Source organism: Echinops telfairi, unplaced genomic scaffold (assembly GCF_000313985.2).
Source record: "Echinops telfairi isolate 266 unplaced genomic scaffold, ASM31398v2 ScPeMD7_18;HRSCAF=68, whole genome shotgun sequence".
Taxonomy (NCBI): Eukaryota; Metazoa; Chordata; class Mammalia; order Afrosoricida; family Tenrecidae; genus Echinops; species Echinops telfairi.
Window position 1 is genome coordinate 86,800,288 of NW_022103915.1, and position 8,466 is coordinate 86,808,753.

Consider the following 8,466-nt stretch of genomic DNA (forward strand, 5'->3'; position numbering starts at 1 on the left):
AGACCCCTCTGCAAGGGGATCTCCAGTGGCCTACTAATGGCCTTTGGGTCTCCATTCCACATTCCCCCCATCATTCACCATGGTAAGATTTTTTGTTCTGATGATGCCTTATACCTGATCCCTTTGACACCTCGTGGGCCTTAAAACATTTTAAATATTAAATTTTACAATCCATTTTCTTGTACTACAATAGTATAAAACTAGAAGTCAACAATAAGAATATTAAGAGAAAAAAAATACATTGAAATTGAACACCAAATCACTAAAACTATTAGGTAATTAGACAAATAAGGACTGAAATTTAAAAAATTATTTGAAACAAAAGAAAATGAAAACATAGTACAGCAAAACCTCAGGGGGAAATTTAGAGCAATAAACCCAATCACATATTAAAAAAAGAAGAGAGAACCAAAATTAACACATCAACCCAGCATCTTCAAAAATTAGTAAAAGAGCAATAACATAAGCCTCCAATCACTAGGAGAAAATTATTTACAAAAATAGAGCAAAAATAATTGAATTTTTAAAAATGGAAGAAGTCAACAAGACGAAAAGTTGGCTCTTTGAAAGGGTTAACAAAATTGCCAAATAACTGGCATATTTAACAAAGGAAAAGAAAGGAAATGCAAATATTAAGAATAAGAGATGAAAAGGATGCCATCACAACAGATTCAAATGAAATTAAAAAAATAATAACATATTACTATGAAAGAATGTACTCCAACAAATTTGACAACCTAGGTGAGATGGACACGTTTCTAGAAACACACCATCTACCCAAATTAACACATATGGATGTATAAAACCTCAACAAAATCATAACAAAAAATGAAATAGATCAATTCATTACAAAACTTCCAACAACAATAACAAAAGACTATGGCCAGACGGCTTCACTAGGGAATTGTACGAAGCATACAAGAAGAGTTGGCATCTATTCTAACCCTATAACACCTGAATTTTTAATTTCAGGAAAAAAACATTTTGTCTTTATTCTTTACTTTCATAGTTATCAATATATGTATTAATATATACATTTAATTAAATGTTACAAAAACATCGTGCTTGGTGTTATAGGGCTAAACAAACTATTCCAGAATATAAAATATGGAAAACTCTACACAAACTATTCCAAAATATAGAAATTTCTACATTTTAGAATACAGAAAAACTCCTGAACTATTTTATGATGTCAGCATAACCTATGCCCAAACCAGACAAAGACACTGCCATGATATGAAACTATGGACCAATGTAGTTCATGCACATAGACAAAACGTTCTCAACAATATTTGTTATGCAGGGTTCGCTAGAGAAACAAAACCAAGACACTTAAGATTTATATAGATAGATAGATAGATAGATAGATAGATAGATAGATAGATAGATGATAGATAGATAGATAGATAGATAGATAGATAGATAGATAGATAGATATAGATAGGTCTATACAGCATGAAGGAATATAACAATTAGTCCACACGGTAGTACAGAGGGCTCACTTCAACTCACTTCCATGGAACAGTTAATATACTGGAAGTCCTCCAAGAAAACTTTCATACCAACAGAAATAGACGTTGGAAGTTATAAAGGAGGGTGAGGGGAAGGAAGGGGAAAAAAAGCAGTAAGCTAGAAGGTTGACAGATATTAACGGGTGAAGTGGAAGATAATCCACAAGAGGGAAAAGAGAAATAAAAGAAGCGTGGATAGGGTAATTAGTAGGGGGTTGATTAGTTGTTTTAACTGTTGAATAAATGTAAACCCTCAATAATAATTTTAAAAGCCCAAGCAACCTGTAAAGGTGAAACTGAGGTACAGGGAAACAGACAGACAGACATAACTGACAGGACAAGAGAGAGCAGAAACAGAAATAGCTTTATTTGGGGGGGAAGCTCCCGGACAAGGTTCCGTGACCTAGGCCAACGGGTCAGGGGAGTCATGCTCAGCAGCTGGGGGTGAGGGTTTTTAAAGGGGTGGTGAGGAATGTATGGTAATTATGGCAATTAGCATATGTGGTCTGGAAACTGAGAATTGCTTGTCAACTCCTTGCGGCTTTCTTTGAACCCAGAGCATCTGGTTTCACTGGTTATCTTATTTGGTGGTTATCTTATCTAGCACCTCTGCTGCTGACCTTTGGGATGTGCAGGGAAGCACTTGCAGGGCCCTGACCTTCTTCAGCTTAGTCCAAACAGGGCTGCCTAGTTCCAACCTGGCCCAAACACAACCTTCTTGCCAAGGAGATGAAAATCCTCGAAACTTTTCTCCCTTCTTACTTTTCCCTCCTTGTCTCTCACTTATATACTCCCTTCCCCCCAGAGAAAAGAGGAATAACTTATGAGTGACTGGAATTTCTGAACAGAAAGAGACCCCCCAAAACACAGAAGAAACTGTTAATGAGTTGTTGGAAGAAAACTTTCTTAGCATCGTGAAAAATGAGACAACGGGGATTCAAGAAGCTGAAAGAACTCCAGAATCAGATAAATTGTCAAAAGAAAATCACCAATACATATCATTACCAAACTTTACCCAAACAATAGCAAGGAAAAAATCCTGAGAACAGCTTGGGAAAAATGAAAATTACCTACAAAGGAGAACCGATAAGACTGTTCTGATTCCGATGCAGGAACCATGCAGGCAAGTAGGCAAGGGGATGACAGACCTAAAAAGCTGAAAGAAAAAGCTGCTAGCGAAGATTCATATATGCAGCAAAATGTTTCCTTAAATATGATGCTAAAATTAGAGTAATTCCAATAAATTGAAATAAAAAACCAAAGAAACCTTAGAAGAAATTCTAAAGATGTGGGGTACAGAGCGGTTTCTCCCCAGGTTGTCACGCTGTTTGCCAGCACAGGTGAGTTCAGCTGCTTAGAGGTATTCTCCTTAGGGCATTCAGCCATATAGAGCAATTAGAATCTATTGTTTGTCCAACAGGTGGGGCTCACTTCCTGCCGATAAGGACAGTGGATTGCTTTCATGAAGGAAAGCTCAGAATAAGTCATCAGCTCAAGGATGACCAAGGTTAGGCTGCCATCTTGAATCTAGGATCCGCCCATCTTGTCACATGTCCACTGCTAGCTCATCCTCTTCCTGTGATGCATATGCCTATTGTACAGCCTCTTCCTGTGATGTATGTGATTACCTGTAATCAGCGGGGGCTTGCATGCCCCTAAGTATATATAGGCGTTGGTCAGAAATAAAGAGGGTCTCATCGCCCTCCTCTCTTCCTTCCTCTCTCTGTGTGGACCTAGCTACTGAGATCATGGCTGTCCAGGAGCTGAACATGCTATCATGAAAGGTGTCTGACTCCTTTATTTTATCTTCTCTCCTATCCTCTGTGACTTTACTATGATCTTTATATGTATTATGGATGGGGCGTCACCCCAACATGAGGAACTGTATTAAAGGGTTGCGGCATTGGGAAGGTTGAGAACCACTGGTTAATATAAATGGAATTATTTAGACAGAGAACCAACAATGGCAGACAGTAACCTGAGATTAATATGCATGATAACATCACCTACAAGTCAACCCAGATATAGAAGTTTCCAGAGTAAAATAAATCTACAAGACTGAAAATAGGGAACCAGAAGTATCAGTTTGTAAATGGAAACAATTACAGATTAAAAAGTAATAAATAGTGTAGCTAGATAACTTCCAAATAGAAAGTCAAGTCAATTTTAAAAACAAGCTCATAAACAAGCTCCCTGTTATGAGCCAATTCTGACTCATATGGCATAGAGTAGAACTATGGCATAGAGTAGAACTGCCTCTGTGAGTTTTCGAGAATATGACTCTATGGAAGTAGAAAGCCTGGCCTTGCTCCCAAGTAGCAGCTGGTGGATTTGAACTACTGGCCTTGTGATTAGCAGTCCAACTCATAACCACTGTGACACCAGAGCACCCAAATTTTAAGAAAGAACAGATTATTTTACAAATGGGAAGAAAGTAATAAATTACAGGGTAGTCTCAAAAAAAGTGAAGAAACTCTTTTTAGATTTAGTAAACACTAAGATAACAAGGAAGAAAATGACAAGAAAACCCACAGACATACAGGGTGAATTGGTGTGAGAGGGAAAGTCAGAATGTGCCAACAAATATATGATTTTTACAGAGGCTATTTCTATATATTTATTTACCTGTGCTGCAAATATATCCATGAACGTGGTATTGTGGTAGTTAAACACAATTTCATGTCAACTGGATAAATAAGAATGAAGGGTGGAGTCTAGCCTGTCAATCAGGTCACAGTTTGATTGAGCCCCGCCCCTCTCTTGTGGGCATGGCCTTCTCATAAGGATTCTGGGAACTTCTGCCTCTCTTGATTCAGCATCAGGAGAGGCAGGACACACACACACACTCTCTCTGCTTCACATTCCTGTTGACAAGCCACATGGAGTCACACTGATGGCAGCCAGGCATTATTGCATGTGCTGTGTGAGTCTGAAGAGGAATTCATCAGCTAATATCAGACTTATGGGCTAATATTGAACTTATAGACTATATGGATTGGGCTGGGATATTTTATTGATGCATAATTGCTTCTTGATATAAAGTTCTCTCTTGTACATATATGAATGTCCCTGCATTTGTTTCTCTAGTCAACCCAGACTAACACAAGGATACAGTGGGTAAAGTTATGAGAACTTCTTCGACATACCTGGAGGGAATGAGTCACTGGGCCTGAGGGCTCCAGATCAGAGCCTTTCAGGACACCAAGATCAATTGGCAAAGCACAATCTCAGCATTCTCCTGCAACCAAGAACCCTCTTCTTCACACTTATCTATACTTATCATCCATATGGACCCACAAACACTTATTTTTCCTGGATTTATAATCTATCACTCTATTTAACTATTTTTATGCTCAGATAAAAGGGTGTAGGGCCTTTGGCTGCACTAACTTTGGCAGTTGTCCCTGTGTGTCTAATGTGGGGCTGGACAGGGAGCCATTCTGGACTTGGCTGCTTGGGGTTTAGTATAGAGGCAGGAAGGGCTGGCCTAGGGCTCTGACCACACTGTGATGTGTGTGGAGAGTGCCCTCCTGTCTCCCACAACTCCTGCTGTAACAAGAAACTGTACAGGAAGCTGTTATTCTTCTTCTTTGTTTGTATCTTGCCCCTGCCATTGTCCTCATTCGGACCCAATTCTCCCTTTCTCTTCTTAAAGTGATAGAAGCCAAAAGAGAGCTGATTCAGCATAAACACTTCATAAAACGTGACCATGTTGTCACTGATCCCCGTTGCAATAGAATGGCACTGCTCTTGGTCCTGAGTTTTCAAGCCAATAGTTTCAAGCTCAGGAGAGGGGAGACACTCAGATCTGAGAAGACTTCCTTCTCTGTTATAGGTCATTATGTAACACCATGGGACATGTGAGATACCGCCAATGTCATTGTCTTAGAGGATGGAGTACACAAAACTGATTCAAGTGCCCAGGTGACCCTTGTGGCCCACCTTGTTGCAGGATCCTCCCCAGGGTTTGAAGGAGCCATGAGAGGAGCACTGTGTCTCGAGTCTTGTATCTGTCTAGGACAGTGCGCAAACGTCTGTCCTAGTTGGTTCTCATAAACAGCATCCTTACTGCAAACAGTAAGATGATTGTGGAAACAGCTGCAAGCAGTGTTTCCCTGGTAGAAATGAAAACAACGGTGTGGGCTGAGATACGGAACTCACTCTCAAGGCTGTGAGAAATTCTAGTGTGGGAATAGCACACTTGTATGGGAACACTGCCAGTATTTAGTAAATAAATAATAAAGCACTGCAGGTTGTCGGGGCTGCGGTTTTGTACCGTCTCTGTCTGTGTCTGTTTTGTGCTGCAGCCCTGTATTGTCTCTGTGTGTCTGTGTGTCTGTTTGGTTCCATGTTCATTCTCCCTGCTCAAGAAACCGTGACATCAAGGGTTCATCCAGGCTCTGTTTGGATGATTCCATTTCATCCACATAATACAATAGCTATAGAGTTGGGCTGCTCACAGTCCGCTCCAGTCTGAAGACGCAGGGGGGTCATAGCTATAAGGATTTCCCCTTGGGAATGCCTGCTCCCACATGGGACACAAGATACCAGGGAGCTAATTAGAATATGCTTGTGGTTTTGTGAGAAGGTTTCAACCAACATGAGCATCATCATCAAGAGGGTTTCAGGGTTGGTCAGCTAGTGTGGAAAGTCCTCGTGTCCATGGCAGTGTCCAAGCCGTCAGGCTGGCAAAGAACTGCTGAAAGAGAGTGCAGCTCCACAGGCTCACCGTTCCATGGCCTGCAGCTGTGGCCAAAGACATCCTGGGGGAAGCAGCACTGCACTTTGATGAGCTGAACAAGTTGCGAATGCTGAACCCCGAGTTTACCTGGCAGACGATGGAGCTTACGAAGGAGTGCAAGGACTTCATGGACAAAATCAGCCAAATTCAGAAAATAGTCTAATTGGGCTTGTTGACCAACTCAGAAGCGAAGCAGAAAATGAGAAGAGGAAGGCCACTGGTGCTCAGAGTTTTCTAAAACCGATAGCAAAGTCAAGAGAAACCCACCAGCAGCAACCTCAAGCACTGATCCCAGAGACGAAAATGCAGCTCTGAAGGTGCCAGGTTGAATACGAAGCTCTGTGTGAAGTAGAAGCGGAACAAAATGAATGTACTGACCAATTAACTTTCCAGACACGAACTGAAAATGTCTCCTCTTTGTAGCAGGAGGTCGAAAAACAAAGTAGAATGGAACAAACAAACGCGTGGAGCATTCCAGTGATGGGCGGAGTCATGCCGAGAGGCGGCGTACAAGGAACATATCTCTGAAGGCAGGCATCTGTTTTAGAAAGCACCAAGGCCTACCTGTTGCCGGTAGAGGCATTGTGGTCACCAACCACGACAGGGGCACAAGGCCCCACCTCTTCACATGCAGTCTGAACTAAGCAGTAAACGTCGGTCCTTTTGTTGTTGTGTTGGTTAAGTCCACAAAACTTTGCAGGGGGGGGGTGGGGGGAGCAGTGACAGTTTCCAAATAGAGGGAGAGAGAAGGTTTCGGAAATTTTGCAGCTGTTGCAGGCTGGCGGCTTGGGCTTTGAGGCACAAACATAAAACGGAAAAGGCAATTTGTGGCTTTGTTGGCAGGGGTACTGTGGATAGAATATTCCTAAGGTCACTGGCCAGACCCGTTGATGGCAACTCCCCAGGCAATTACACCCTTCCTTTCTTCAGCGAGGCTGAGCTGAGGGCTGAGGCAGGAGGGTGGCCAGAGCAGATGCTCTGATGGACAGGGAAGTGGGGCAGGGAATGCATGTGCAGTCTCCCGCAGGACCAAGCACATTTTAAATGTTGTAGGCAGGGATCACAGGCAAGGTAGGGTGACCGACAGGGGTGACTACCAGGGTGATGGAGGAATTGGACGGTTACCTAAACCAGAGTGACCACACACAGGGCAGGCAGCAAAGAGTGCTTGAATACCACAGTAAAGAAAACAAGGCATCCCGAGAACCACTGGGGCCAAGCATGAGGACAAGACAAAGAAGTACAATCTCTGCAGACAATGCATATTGTGAGAACACATCTGTGAGTGTGCGTAGATTTATCATGTCTGTGTGTGATGGGTTGTGATTTTGTGTACCAAATCTCCCCTGCAGATGTTACCGAATGCCTCCCTGTGGTTGGCCTGTCGGGACTCTCTCCAGTTCCAGCTCCTTCCCTACCTTTTCTGGGGTTCTGCCCGGCAGCTGGATAGGAAGGTCATAAGGCCATGGCCTGCTGCCCCTGCCATTGTTAGGACCAGAGGTCAGAGGCTTAGAGGAGGGAGTTGTGGTTGGCTTCACAGACCCAGAACTACCAACTCCTTTTTGTCCCTGAGTAAGCCTTAGGACCCCTGTTGCTCCCTTCCCTCTCTTTCTCTAGGAGTGTAGCATTTCCCAGACTTCAGGGACCCCAGCCCTGAAGGGGCTCAGTGGGAAGAAGACTGACAGCAGAGGCTGCAGGAGAAGGGCCCTGGGTGCGAGTGCAGGAAGAGAAGTGAGGGGCGGCTCTCAGAGGGCGCTGGTGCAGCAGGGCGACCGCAGCAGCAGGAGCAGCAGCAGCAGCAGCAGCAGCAGCAGCAGCAGCGATGTGGGAACACTGGCGAGGACTCCTCTCCCGGTTAGCGGGACCTGCAGGTGCACATGGCTAACCTGCAGGGCTGCTGGTAAAAGTCCAGTGGATTGAGTGTCCCCAGAGACGTCTCAGAAGTCTGGTGACACACGTCGGCAAAATTAGCCATAGAAAACCCGTTGGAGCACAGCTATCCTCCGACACACACGGGGTCTCAGGGACAGGAACAGACTCCATGGCCACTGGTGGGGGCTTCTCATGGTCAGGGGAAATGCAGCAGTGCTTCCAGGGAGATCTTTTAGGGTTCACTGGAAAGTGAGATGCAGCTCCCATATGCCGCCCGGGGAGACACCCAGGATAATGTAATGTGTAGCCTCTTTGCTAAGGAACATCAGAATTTCTCCCAAG

At 43.6% G+C, this 8,466-nt stretch overlaps 1 pseudogene; it reads left to right on the plus strand.

Annotated features, from left to right (window-relative positions):
* Positions 1-2,628: 2,628 nt before the first annotated feature.
* LOC101644208 lies at positions 2,629-6,733 on the plus strand (annotated as a pseudogene).
* The last annotated feature ends 1,733 nt before the right edge of the window (positions 6,734-8,466 follow it).